The 14336-nt window shown below is 43.4% G+C and overlaps 1 long non-coding RNA gene across 4 annotated transcripts in view; it reads left to right on the forward strand.

Annotated features, from left to right (window-relative positions):
- Positions 1 to 14336, forward strand: part of LOC106984023 (uncharacterized) — a 798380-nt gene that overhangs the window by 421685 nt on the left and 362359 nt on the right. For all 4 annotated transcript variants that reach the window (XR_008293707.1, XR_008293706.1, XR_008293705.1 and 1 more), the window contains one exon: positions 5039 to 5095. This is a non-coding gene — a long non-coding RNA (uncharacterized LOC106984023). The remainder of the gene's footprint in view (positions 1 to 5038; positions 5096 to 14336) is intronic.

The raw sequence follows: 14336 nt of genomic DNA on the forward strand, positions 1-14336 counted from the left end.
TAGATATATCAAGGTATAAATTTGGAAGTCACCAGCAAAGAGATCATATTTAAAGCCAAGAGTCCAAGTGAGGCCACCTTGAGAATGAGTTGTAGATATGGAAGAGAAGAGGGTGAAGTCCATAATCCTTGGGTGAACCAACACTGAAGACTGGGAAGAGACAAAAGTTGTATTAGCCAATGATGGGGGAGGAAAGCCAGGGAAGTGTGGTGACTGGGGAAAGCTAAGGCAATGGAGGGTTTCAAGAGGAGTGACCCAGATCAACTCTGGTGAGTGACACTGAGACTCAAAGACATTGCCGTCTAAGACATGGGATTTGACTGAAGGAGATGAAGACCGCCGAGGAATTTAACAAGAGACTTCTTAGTGGAATCATAGGGGAGGCAGCTTTGAAGTATTCGGAAAGGGTAGATAAGAAATATAACGAGATACCAGAAAGAGTTGCAAGGTCTTTATTTGTAGATGCTCCATGTTTGGGCATGTCCAAATGCCGATGGGAGTAATTGATTGGTTGCTGATTTGGGGGTTGGAGGAGCACCTTTAAGAGAAAATTCCCAAAGATGAGATGGAAGAGGGTGGGTTCAGAAAGCAGTAGAGACGTTTGATCATCCTAAACAGGAATAGAGAAGGCCGAGTCTACATGCAGAGATGCAGGTGGAAAAGAAAACACACTCTTCTGAATGCTCCTATTTTCTCAGTAAAATAAGAATCAGGCTAATCTATTGACAATGAGTGTTGGCTGCTGCCTGAAGAGTGAGAAGGTGTGAGTAGTTACCTGGATAAGTCGGAGGAGGCGCTGAAGGCCCACTTAAGATATGTGGCCAGAAATCTCACATGAGGCCAGTAAGCATGGTCGTGAGTTTTTCTCTTGCCACATTCTGCTCAGGTCCAGGCATGGAGCAAGAAGAGAGGTGAGTTTAAGCGGGGATGAGATTTACCACAGCATAGACAGGGGGGATCAGGAGCCGAGGTCAGGGGGTTGTTGTAGGGGTGGACCATGGAATCCAAACTGGAGAAAGGTAGGTGACAGCGTGGGAAGCCAAGCCAGAGTCTCTGATGGGTGTGAACACTGTTGAAGTGTGTAGATTAGAAGTGATCTGGTTTGTGGCCAGAAAGTCTGATGTTTTAAACCTACCTATAGGAAGTGGTGCAGCTAATGATAACATACAGACTTAAAGTATATCTTTGAAAAGGTTGGTGGTATGTGCTGGAGAAAAATCACCATAAAGTCACGATCCAGAGGGAAGAAAATGTAACGAGAAAAAGACTAACGGTACTTTTAGACTGTGGCTACTGAAAACTGGGTGAGAATGAATTCCTAAATTGAATAAGTTACATGGACTAATGAATCATGCCCAAATCAATTTCGAGATCTACTAATACAATTTGTTATTAATATTGTAGTGTTAACATTTGATATAAATGGCATGTCTTATCAAGGAGAAGAGACTTAAGGTTAATCTTTGTAATAATCTCATGGTGTATATCTCACGTTGACCATTTTTTCTTGAATGTAAGAGAAGCAACATTTAGAACAGAGTGGGAAATACTATGGATTCCATAGGCTGTCTTGGCAATAATGTAAACTACAGTGGGTGACCTTGGACAGATGTGCCATTATTAATTGTGGTGATTCTGAGTCTTTGTGATATACTGTACTTCCCATGTGATTTGAGGGGGCTTTGTGAACAGCTGGACACCCACAGAGGTGCATGTTAGTCACGTGAATGGCATCCAGTGTGTTCTTATGGGAAAATAGGAGAGAGGATGTGCACTACAGCTCTTGGCAGACCGCGTGGCAGCTTGTTACAGAAAGGGTCCCAGTGAATGGCACTCCCTGCAAGGTGACTGCTCTCCTCCTTCTATCGGAAGTGGAGTTTGTTTCCCCATGCTTTGATGTGAGATGACCTTGTGGCCTGTCTTGAGTACTGAAATGTGGTAGAAGGAATGTGGTGTGACTTCTGAGTCTAGGCCTCAAGAGGCCTTGTAGCTTCTTCTCACTTTTCTGGGACACACCTGCCTCCAGACAGAGGTCAAGGCTAGCCTTCTGGAGGTTGAGAGCGATAGCAGCAGGAGGCCCTACAGGCAGACATGCGAATGAGGCCATCTTGGTTCATCCAGCTGCCATGTGAGTGGCCCTAATTAAGATCGGCAGAAGAACCACCCTGCTGAGCTTATCCCAAATTGCTAACCCATGGAATCGTGAGCTAATGAGGGATGTAGTTTTAAACCACTAAGTTTTGGCATTATTTGTTACACAGCAGATGGCTGATGCAACCAGTAAGAGTTACTAACGATAAGGACAGGGAGGGCAAGAAGTAACATTTATTGAGTACCTATGTTGTGTTGAGCAACTCCTGAAAACATTGTCTCGATTTTGCCTTACAACACCTCTCCGAGAGTGCACCATTTTCCTCCCAGTGAGAAAACCGGAGGTCACCGAAGCTCAGTAGCTGGTCCAAAGTTGCATATCTAATGAGTGATAGAGCTCAGATTAAAACACACCCAAATCCCCCTCTTTAAATACATTAGTTTCACAACTTTAACTTACTTACAAGACATCTTCATAAACCTGACATATCTTTATGCCGTCTGAAATATTGTTTATTTAGTATTTTCTTCAAATTGGATTCCTTGAATAAGTTACCAGACAAATAAAAATATTTAAAGCAGAAACATTTTGTTACTAGGACGAATAACCATGGCTGATATTAATTGAATGCTTTTCCCAGGTGGGCTGTCTTCCGACTGCTTTGCATGAATGAACTGATTTACTCCTCACAGCAATTCAATCAGGTTAGGGCTACTGTCATCATCATACCCGTTGGAAAGAGGAGAAAGGTGAGGGAGGGGAGATTAAATAGTTGCTCGATATCATGGGAGAAGTAAGTGATAGAGGCATGGTTTGTGCTACCAGCATCCAGTGGGCAGAGACCAGGGATGCCACAAAACATCCTACAGTTCACAGCCTCCCACCTCCAGCACATCTGTCTGTAGTGCCAAGGTTAAGAAACCCTGTTTCTGCCTTTCTAAGTGGTAAACGGAAACAAGCATTACTTGCCATAAATAGAAACTCAGAAAAAAAAAAGGAACAATAGTTGAAGAATCTCTAGAAGCTGTTCCTTGCCAATATTGAGTCTTGGGAGCTCTCTTTTTGTTGAAAAAGAGGTTAACAAAATGTTGGAGAGATAGTAAAGGCTAGCACCCTATAGAGACTCTCTGCTTGGTGTAATCATTGCAAGAGACTTACAGTTGGCATTAAATCTCCTTGTGTGATTCTAAGTCATTTATACCAGGTCTGTGTCCCTACCCAGTCATCCCACGGTCCACTGAAGGAGGGCTCATCCTTTGGGGAAATGTGGCTCTGTATACCAGCTGGGCAATCTGTATCCCACAGGCCAAGCCCTGCCCATCACCTTCTTTGTTAATTTCGGGGGAACCTAGCTGTACCCATTTTTTAACAAATCATATATGGCTGATTTTGCACTACAGAGACAGAGTTGCTATGTGGCAGCTGAGACGATTTGGCCTGTAAAACCTAAAATATTTACTGTCTGTCTCTTTACAGGAAAAAAGCTTTGCTGACCCCTGCCCAGAACTATGCTTGGTACCCAGTAGGCACTTGGCCTACTGTGTGCTGATATTTGCTGGATGAATAAAGCCCTGGGAGATCCTACTCCTTCCTACATAATTGTTTGTTTGTTTGTTTTTGCATTTCCATTTTGCTCAGTATGAAATGACAGCTCCATTCTTAAAACAAACACTTGTCCACTGAGTAGTTGATCACTGTAAGCTGCTCCATGTTAGGGCTCAGAGATATAAATGGGTCTCCCTGAGAGGGGATCGTGATGGATCACCATGTTCTCAGGAGTCTGAGCTATTCCCTTTCTCCTATAGCTGTTGGCATTCACTGCACTCTCTCAGCTCCAGAGCTAAGGGATATATAATAGACACGGGAAGACCTATAAAAGTAACATCTGAAACTGCTGCAGAGCTGAGTATTGATTTATTCATTACTATAAATTTTTTGTCATTACTATGCAATTGCTCTATCTCAGGAAGAATTGATAGATGTGGTTGGAAGCTGCAACCCACTGTGCAAAACTTTTTCCCCCTCCTATAATTTCCTGTAACTCTCCTAAAGAATCATTATTCCTTATTACATGGCGCTGGCATGCCACCTATTTAGATAAATGCGTGAACAAGTGTGCAGTAAATATTCATAGTGGCCCATGTGTCAACGGTATATGTCACTAATTAGATAATTTAGTAGTTCAAATAAATAAATAAGAAAATAGAAGCACACCCAGGAAAACAGTGAAATAAAACACAGGCTCCTTGTAGGAATCTGGGCAAATAGGACAGCTTTTCAGGTTAGAGGATCGTCTTGTATGTTGGAGGCCAATCCAAAGGTCACAATGGTGTTTAATGATACTGCTCACACGTGTGGAAGAACACAAGCGCCATGAGTACATAGGACTACTTGGGTCTTCTTAGCAAACTGCATACTTGTTACATAAGCAAGACCACTCTGGATGGGTCTCAGGCAATTTGGTGGCCTTTTGCCTCTTCTATTTGTTTTCTTGGGTCTGCTATTTATAACCTGCTGATACCAAGAAAACTGGGCTCAGAGCCTGACGGTGACGGGTTCAAGTTCTGAGTCTGATATGAAGTGGGTAAGTTACTCATTCCACTTGGGCCTCGGTGTTCTTATCTGCAGAATGGAAGTGGTTATAGTTTGGGGGATAATGACAACGATGGTGATGTTGACATGCAAATGAGGCAAGAGACAGGGAAGCCCTTCGCAGAGTCAAGTGTTCCTAACAGGTATTAAAAGAGTTAAAAAAAATTTTTTTTTTAATGAGTGGTCTCAAGAAAAGTGAAATAGTCAGAGCAACTATTTAGAAAATCAACGTACTGGGAGCTCCAATTTTGGGTGCCTCCTTTGTGTCAGGCATCGAGAGTATAGATATTTCTATAGGGTACTGACTAGAATCCAGCTGGGTCAAGTAAAGGATGGTTTTCCTGTATTTTACAGACGGGGAAACTGAAGATTAGAGACGCTCAATGTAACCAGCCCAAGACCACAGATGTGGTAAGTGATGCCAGATGGAAATCTACCTTTCTCTGGCTTTATCTCCCATATCCACTGTGTGGCTGCTGACATGCTGTTGCCTCCAGGTTTAATTGAAAGGGCTTGCTTACTTTGTTTTTTAGAAATAAAAGACAAGATTTCACTCTGAGTTGTCCAGACAGCTTGTCTATATTGACCAAACTCATGGTGATCTTCCTCAACTGAGCAAGTCAGAGTTCTGTTTACATAAATGTAGTTATCCCGTACAGTCAGTTTGATTAAGGGTCTCTATGGTGGCCTCGTAAAGTGGTGTTAAGCAAAAATAATTGGATCTACTGAATCCTGAGATCTGGCTGATTAGCTCCTAATGCGTGAATCTGGCCTTCGCCCTTTCCAGTGGTGTGTTAGAATATTGAGGGAGTTGGATTCACTTTGTCAGACAGCTAAAACCAAGTCCCTTTAGACATGCCTAAACTAGTCATGGCCTCGTCTGGGCATATCCATTTCTCAAATGCAGGTAGGATGAATCCTGCACATGGTCATTAAGCAATCATATAAAAAGTAAACTTATTCATCCTACCCTGAGAGCCAGCCACATTATCTGATCAGGGCACCACCTTTTTGGTTTGGGTTTATCTAGTCATAACTGAGAGCACTCATTAATTTATTCAGCAAATATTTAATTTGCACTTCTGTACAAGGATGAATTGCATTCATGTGATTGTACCAATTCAGGGAGCCCCGATTAAGAGCCAGTGCTACAGTTGTTGAACAATACAAATGTAGATGGATAGATGTATAAATATATGGATGTGTAGATATGTGAATAAATGAATGAATTGATGGATGGGTGGATAGATACATGGAAGTGTCTTAATCATCTTGGCACCTTTTTAAGCTTCCTTCTGACCCTCAGGAAGGCTCAGAATTATTTCTCAATATCTCTGTGAGTAATGGTGGTACCCAAATGAATTTCTGCAGATTCCATATTCATATGCACCATTGCAAATTTTCTTCCTTTTTAACTACGTTTCTGGTATTTTGTCTCTTGACTAGTTTTTGTCTCTTAGCCAGTCCTTCCCACCTACCATTTTGGTTGCACTCTCTGCATGGACCTGAATCTGGGTTCATCTCTACTTCTCTCTTTGAACCTCACTGGGAGCCTCCCAGTAACGATGTCAGTGCCCACAGGGGTGGAATTCTACAGGGTGGATAAATGGATAGATGCTGATCGATGGGAGATTGTAGGTGGATGGGGGAATGGGTAACCGTACTGTTCACATTTATTCCTCCCACATCAGCACCGGTGCCTGGCTCATGATAGGTGATTACAGACTTAGGGAATAGGTAGTTAGGTGGTTGAATAAGTGGGTGATTGGGTGACTGAGTGAAGAAACGGTGAGCGATTGAGTGGGTGATAAAAGGATGGATGCATCTATGCACAAATGAGTGGATAAATTACTGTATTGGTTATTGGGTAAGTGGGTGGATACATTGAGGAATTGATAAGTAGTTGAAAGATTAAAAGGGACTATATGGGTGGATACTTGCATCAATAAATGAATGGATGGGTGGGTGGAAGGATGAATAGATGAATGGATGAATGGATATATTAATATATAATTGCCTGGGCAAAACTTGAAGGATCTAGGAGTGCATGGGCGATTGCGTGCATAAAAGAATGGATGGTGGGATGAATGTTTGGATTATAGCCCTAAAGCCCTGTTGGGCACTAAGAGAGGACAGGCTGATACCTAAACTCTGCCCTGATTATGGCCAAAGTAAACAATCCTCTTGGTTTAGAGGAATGATGCTGCTGGCTTTGAGAAGATTAAGGGCATGGCACACAAGGGCATGGAAAGTCTGACTGGCTGGTCAGGAGAGTGATAATGACTCGTGGTTTCCAAGCACTGTTTATAAAATAACCAAAGAAGCAATGAGTGTGTTTCTTGGGTTCCTTGAGGCCACAGTGAGGAGGGATGTAACCTCAGCAGGGACAGCTTCATGCGAAAGGCTAGCCAGCACAGAATGCATGATTGCCTCGAGGTTACAGACCCACTGTTGACCAGATGGCCTTGCTATTTTCTGCTTTTCATCTTCCTCCTTTCCTTTCCTTTCCTTTCCTTTCCTTTCCTTTCCTTTCCTTTCCTTTCCTTTCCTTTCCTTTCCTTTCCTTTCCTTTCCTTTCCTTTCCCTCTTTCCTTCCTTCCCCCCTTCCTCCCTCCCTTCCTTCCTTCCTTCCTTCCTTCCTTCCTTCCTTCCTTCCTTCCTTCCTTCCTTCCTCTTTGTTACTCACTACCCTGGCCCAGGCAGGGATGATTTGGGGCCAGAAAACAGAATCTTCTGGGAACTCACCCATGCTTTGCCTTCAAATTTGGAACTCCACCTAGGAAACCAGTGTAGACTTCTAGGTGAGTTGGCTAGATGATTTCCCTGCTCAGGATCATTTACCTCATATGTGTTCTGTTTGACTAAGGGGATCTGTGGTAGAGAATGGCACAAACATGAGTCCAAACAGATTTATTTTGTGGTGACCTTGGAAAGTTTCCTATGCTTTGAAACTCAATTTTATCTGCTAAAGATAATTGGGGAGAGGGTATAAAATTAAAAAGACTTGTTTCATATGGTTACGGTAAGAATTAAAAGAAATAGTGTGAGGAAGTCACTACCGGATTGGCCCCTCTAGGTGTCTTATACAAGTTAGTGGTTCTTCTTTGTTTTGTTAATTCCTTAATCTCTCTTCTGTAGTCAAGAGTACATCAGCTGATATGAGACCTGGGTATGGTTTAGATGTCAAGTGGGCCCATTCATTTGGTCTCTTGGAGACTTGAGGAAAACACTGGCATTTCCTCCAAAACATATATATATATAGAACTGCCACATGATCCATCAGTTCAACTCCCACGTGCATATCCAAAAGAACGGAAAACAGGGACCCAAACAGATACTTTCACACCAATGTTTCATAGCAATACTATCCCAGATACCAAAAAGGTGGAAACGACTCAAATGTCCATCAACATATAAATGGATAAACAAAATGTGATGTATCCATACAATGGGATATTATTCAACCTTAAAAAGAAATTAAATTCTGATACCTGTTACAGTATAGATAAACCTTGAAAATATTATCCTAAGTGAAATGAGCCAGACACTGAAGGACGATTAATGTGTGACCCATTCATGTGAGACAAATTCACAGAGCCAGAAAGTAGATCAGAGGGGGTGAGGGGGGTAGGAAACTCCTGGCTGATGAGTAAGTTTTGGAAACCGATAGTAGTGACTGATAGTTGTACCATGCAGTGGATGTACTCAATGCCACTGAATTGTATATTTAATTATGAGACATGATTAAAATGGCACATTTTGTTGTGTATATTTTGAATTAAAAAAAATGGTGCCCCCCAAAAACATCCTCAAAAAAAGGAGAAAAAAAAAAGATTTGTGTCTGTGCTCTACAAAGGTGTGCCTCCCTTTGTGCGGTCAGACAGCCAGGATCAGCTAATTAGTCTCAGAAGATGGTTAAGCTCTCCTACCGCAGGTTGGTTTTCCAGGATGGGAGGCAGGGATGACCAAAACTAGTTCTACTTTTTCTCATGTTACTGCAGGCATCTCATCATTCATTCCGTTGGCTTCGATGAGATAGCTATTGTTAGCTGCCATTGTTTTTTGACTGGGTGATGGTACTCAAGGTCTAAATTTCTGGAGGTGAAGGTGTGATTGGCCTAAGCACCTAGAAGAAGAAGGGGTTGGACTCTGGACAGGCAAGAGTGACAGCGGTCAGGAGGAGGGTGATGTTCTCACCCCTCCTGTTCTCACCCGTTCCTCCATCAGTGCCCAGAACGTTGAAAACCATTTTACCCCATAACCCCTACGGTTCCCAGATATTTAGATCAGGGAGGCCACGGAACGAAGTAAGACTTTTCTGGCCCCAACGGAGAATGGCATACGTGGAAAACCCAAGTTCTGCTGGAATCCTGTTACAATATATGAAGAGCCAGAGACTCAATTATGGGTACTCCGAGGACAAAATTTCAGACTTTGCTCTGGCTTTTGTCAGCTTAAGACTCTTAAGGTAGTTTACACAAAGATTTGTATGTCTGAATTTTTCCCTGGCAGGTTCTCATTATAACCTAGATAACACAAATCCCGAATATTTGTGGTTAGCAACAATCAGGAATTTTCAAGTTGTCTGACATTTTCTAGCCATGTAGATCACCACCTAGGATCAATATTCGGCTCTGAGACAAAAGGAGACTTAGAAATGGTGGGAAAGGTTTTCATGGTTTGTGCGGTGTCTGAGTTTAAGCTCCTTCTCTAACACCTTAACCTCCCCCTCCCCTTTCTTCCTCTCTCTTTCATCTCCACAGGCTCTCACACACCCCGTACCTTTTGCCCTACAAAGGGTTCTTTGAGAGCTATGCAAAGGAAAATGCAGATGTCTAACCACCTAACAGAGGTATCACCAGCCAGCGCTGCAGAAGGGGAAGGGGGAAGAGACGTTTGAAAGTGAGGTTTTTGCGTTCTCTTTCCTTTGCACTCTCCTGGCCAGAGGTTATACCCTTTGCTTCTAGGGCAAACTGGTTTCGGATCTCCCAGAGTTGAGCAGAACGACTGTTACCACGTCTGTAAACAGAAGACTGTTTACATAAAAAATATAGATTTCCTTTAAGCACTTTGCTTAAGCCTTTAGTACGTTGCATTTACATTATTATTGTTTATGTTCCCAGAAGTCAGCAGGAGGATGGCCTTGTTGCAGTTTATGTGGTTTCGTGATTCACACTTGCTGAGGCAGCTATCACACAGGGCGGGGATGGGGAGGCGGGGAGAGTCAGGGAAGCGCAGAGAAGATTAGAGCAAGCTCACTTGTGGGATCTATAGCCTTCACGTAATGGTAGGGCCAAGGGCCTGGGGATTTCTGAGTCAGTCTCTCAAATTCCCAGACATGTTTATCAGTCTTGAATTTCAAAATTGGCCCACCCAGAATAAAGCCGCGTTGCACCTGATGTTTCACTGTGGCCGTGTTTCTCGGGGGATTCTCCTGAGATCCAAGCTCTTTCCCCAGCTTCAGCTTGACAGTGTACGCAGCACCCCCGTCCCCTGGGTCCTGAGAGTGCCACAGGGTGATCCGCCCTGCCCGCCTGTGCCTTCGATTGGCTGGGGGCTGAGCTCCTTCTCTGTGCCCGCGATGCCCATTCAGATGTGCTTCCAGGCTGCTGGGCCCTGGTGGAGAAGGGGAGTCTGACCCCCCTGCTGGAAGTGTCAGGGTTTAAACCTTGGTAGGTCATCACCACATGCCGTCTCCTATGGTGTGTCCGGCCCAGAGCCACGTTAACTGGTTCCGAGCCAGGGCGGGGCAAAATCAGGAGAACGTGTTCTCTTTTATGAGGCATCGAAGCAGAATGCATAAAAATCTGTGTTTTGGACACATTCAAATCTGTGTGTGTGTGTGCGTGTGTGTGTGTGCATGCGCACACACACACATTTGATTCTTTGTTATTTGTTTTGTTTTTGAGACCTAGCTCTGCTTCTTGTTAGCTCCATGGCTTTGGGCAAATTTCTTAACCTCTTTGTGCCTTAGTTTACTCAATCTGTAATTGGGAGACGCTCTCCTCATAGGCTTCTGGGAGGATTAGGTGAGATAATGCATGGAAAGCACTTGGCATAGTACCTGATAAATAAGTTCTTAATGTCTGGTAGTAAGACATAAAAACTATTTTTAATATATAAAGGCAGTAAGCAGGAAAACAGGCTTCTAATGTGGAAGGAAGGTAAACCAGGAGGAGTTTTGTGGGCTGTGTTTTAGAAGCTCGGGAGGCATCTTTGAGTGCATACTGTTTATGGCTTTGGTGTGGGATGCTGGGGATATTAAAGGAGCCTCAGGTTGCTGATTCTCCTGGGAGTAGCTGAGAACCAGAAGGATCCCAGGATCTTACTCTTATCCCATAGGGTCTCTGCCCACTTAGGGACTCTTCATCCTCTGGAAGGTCACAGAACCATCTTTTAACCAATTCTTCTGGGGCTCCACATGTCCTGGACCATTGATATTTTAACTTCTAAACTTTCTTTGATAAAAAGTCTAGCTAGATATGGCCACCAGACATGAATTAGTATTTGGGGACAATATCTGTTATCAAGTGTGCTAACTTTGACAACTGGATGCCCCCCTTTTTTTTTTCCTGAAGCCAACACATTCATTCCATTGTTGTTTTATTATTTTATTCAACAAATATTTATTGATTACCTACTAGGTGCCAGGCTCTATGCTAAATGTTGGGGGTGTTATGGTGAGCAAAACACATAGAGAATTATCATTGAGCACAGAAGGGGGCAATTATAAGTAACCATAAAAATAAATACAAACTATAAATTATTATTAGTGCTATGAAGGTAAAATACAGATTCTGAGAATATACAGGAAGGTGCCTGAGCATCTGGGGTGAGGGTTGTAGGAAGGTTCCTCTATGGGAATAATGTTTGAGTTGAAAGATAAGAAGGAATTAACAAGGCGAAATGGACTGGAGGTAGACAGAGCAGAGTCACAGGGTGTTGTGATTATCTCCTGCTGTGCAACAGATCACCCCCAAACGTGGTGAAATTTAATAACACTTCATGATCACCTCTCCTAGTTGTGTGGTTGACTGGGCTCAACTGGGTGACTTCTGCTGATAGGCGCAATCAGCTGTTGGCTGAGACTCTGCAAGACTGGACATCCAAGATGGCTCCCTCATGTAAGTGACAGTTGATGTTGGCAGTGGGTTAGGAGCTCAGCTGGGTCAGTTGAACGGTGCATCTGCCTGTGGCCTCTCTGTGGAGCATGACAGTGAGATCTGAGTGGGTGCCCCCCATGAATGTGCTCCAGCAGGCCCAAGTGGAACCTGCAGGGTTTCTAATGACCTGGCCTCAACAATCCCAGCATGTCACTTCTGTCCCATTCGAATTGCCAAGGGAATTGCCAAAGCCAGCTCGGATTCAAGAACAAGGGGGAAATGATTCCACTTCTCGGCAGTAAGAAGGTGCAGACGTGTGGGGAGTGAAGAACTCACTAGCAGTCATCTTAGGAGCAAGTTACTCCATGTGGCTTTTGCTCTTGCTACTCAGTCTGGAATGATCCTCGTTGAAATAGTCACACAATCTGCACCATTTATAGCTCAGTGCAAAATATCTCCTTAATTCCAAATATCTTCCTCAAAGAGGGTTTCATTGACCTTTGTGTTCAGTTACTTTCTCTCCCATGACTGTGTTTGATTATTTTCATAGTACTCATCACTCCCAGATTATCTCTGGATTGGATTATTTGTTTCAGCCTTCCCACAATTACCCCTACCTTCACATACCCATAAAACATAAGCCTCGTGAGGTCACAGTCTTGGTCACCATTGTATCCCCTAGACAAGTGCCTGACATGTAGTGAGTGCTGAAAAAAAAATACTTATTGAGTGAAAGAAGAGGATGCTAAGTGAAAGAAATGGCACATGCAAAGATCCTGAGGCCGGCGATGAGCATGATGGTCTGAGGAAATGAACAAAGCCAGACATGCACCTGCATGTGGTGTCTCTGTGGAGCCACATGTGTTGGAACATGGGAGTATAAGGGTAGCTGCATGCCTGGGGGCCTAGGAGGAGCATCTTGCCTGGCCTCAACCAGACTGATTCAGACCTGACCATGGCCACCATTTCTGAAGTGCAAAAAGTATGCTTGCTTTCTGTTCTCCAAACACTCTAGTTTGAAAGTATCTAATGTATGCCCAGAATGACTGATTCCATGGATAAATGAAACACACTGAATTTGGACTCCTTACTATTATGTCTCACTCTTTCTAAAAATAACTAAAATAACAACAACAACAAAAAGACTCACAAACGACGAAGTAATGACAACAGGAAATTTGCCCAGGGCTCTCCAGTCTAATACTGGTAGATGCTGGGTTCAAATATAGGTCTGCTTAACCTCAGAGCCTGCAGAGTTTTGGGCAATGGTCTAAGTTGGAAGGAGAAAGAAATCAGGGAATGCAAATGTCTAAACCAAACCCCAGAATGATATATTTTCCCTGTGGCATTGAATCAACTTGCTGAGCCCCATGATAACTGGCTGGCTCTGATTATAAGGCAAGGATCTGATTCCTGCCTCAATTATGACTGAATAACCACTAGTTAGGAATCATGAAAGGGCCCAAATGAGTGCAGTGGAGATGAGGAAAGGTCCGTGGGTTGCCAGAGATGGATACAAAGGCATTCAGAGGTGGGGACACTTCAGTCAAGCCCAAACCAAAGCCACCAGAACATCATGTTCTTGACCAGGGCAAGGGGAGGGGGCTGTGGTTGGGGAGATTGTTGACATCCATTGGCTGACAGCCATCATTATTAACTGGGTGCTCACTCTTGGTGACGGGAAGTGTGTGCAGAAATCAGATCCAGGGACTGCCAGCCGGTTCTCACCTTATACCCGTCGGCACCAGGGGGTCTCTGCCCTAAACCCGTGTGAACTGTGATCGTTTCAATACTTTCCTATGTTTGAATGGCCTTCTCAGTTAATATCTCAGTTTATGTTTTGAGCCATTTTCCCTCTTTATTTTTTCTCTGCATGGGGAAACTTCAACTACATTTTTTTTAAGAGAAGGCTATAAAAACTTTCCTTAAGTCACACCATCTATAGTGGTAGGCACTTAGATTTTTGTCTGGGAAGTAGAATTTCTTTTCCTTGTTTGCTCATGTTCTTTGGGAAATCCAGTGAGAAAGAAAGAAAGAAAAGAAAAAAGAGAAGAAAGAAAAGGAAAGGAAGAAAGAGGAAGGAAGGAAGAATAGAGAAAGAAAGGGACAGAGGAAGGAAGAGAGAGAGATAAAGAGAGGGAGGGAGGGGGAGACACAGAGAGAGAGGGAGGGAGAGAGAAAAAGGAAAGAAGAAAGGAAAAAATAAAAGAACATTCCGAAGGAAAAAAACTTTCAAAGGAGACCTGGAAATAGAGAAATTAAGATGCCCAGCAGATATTTCAGCAAAGCTTGAACGATATGTCATTTCTCAGAAGGGATACTCAATAAAGGGCTCTACTGAAAAGTTTGCCTTGGACTTGGAGATCCAGTGATTTGTGCTAGTCATTTTTTACCTAGTATGTGTGTGCTAAAGCCAAGATGAGCTTCCCAGGAGAAATTCTCAGTAGGTTTGGAAGTGGAAAAATGTGATGGCTGGAAGAGGAGAATCAGTCAGCCGGTACAGGCCATCATTGACAGTGATGTCCTTGGCCTCCATTGTTTACCTCGGT

This window comes from Acinonyx jubatus, chromosome E2, assembly GCF_027475565.1.
Source record: "Acinonyx jubatus isolate Ajub_Pintada_27869175 chromosome E2, VMU_Ajub_asm_v1.0, whole genome shotgun sequence".
NCBI lineage: Eukaryota > Metazoa > Chordata > Mammalia > Carnivora > Felidae > Acinonyx > Acinonyx jubatus.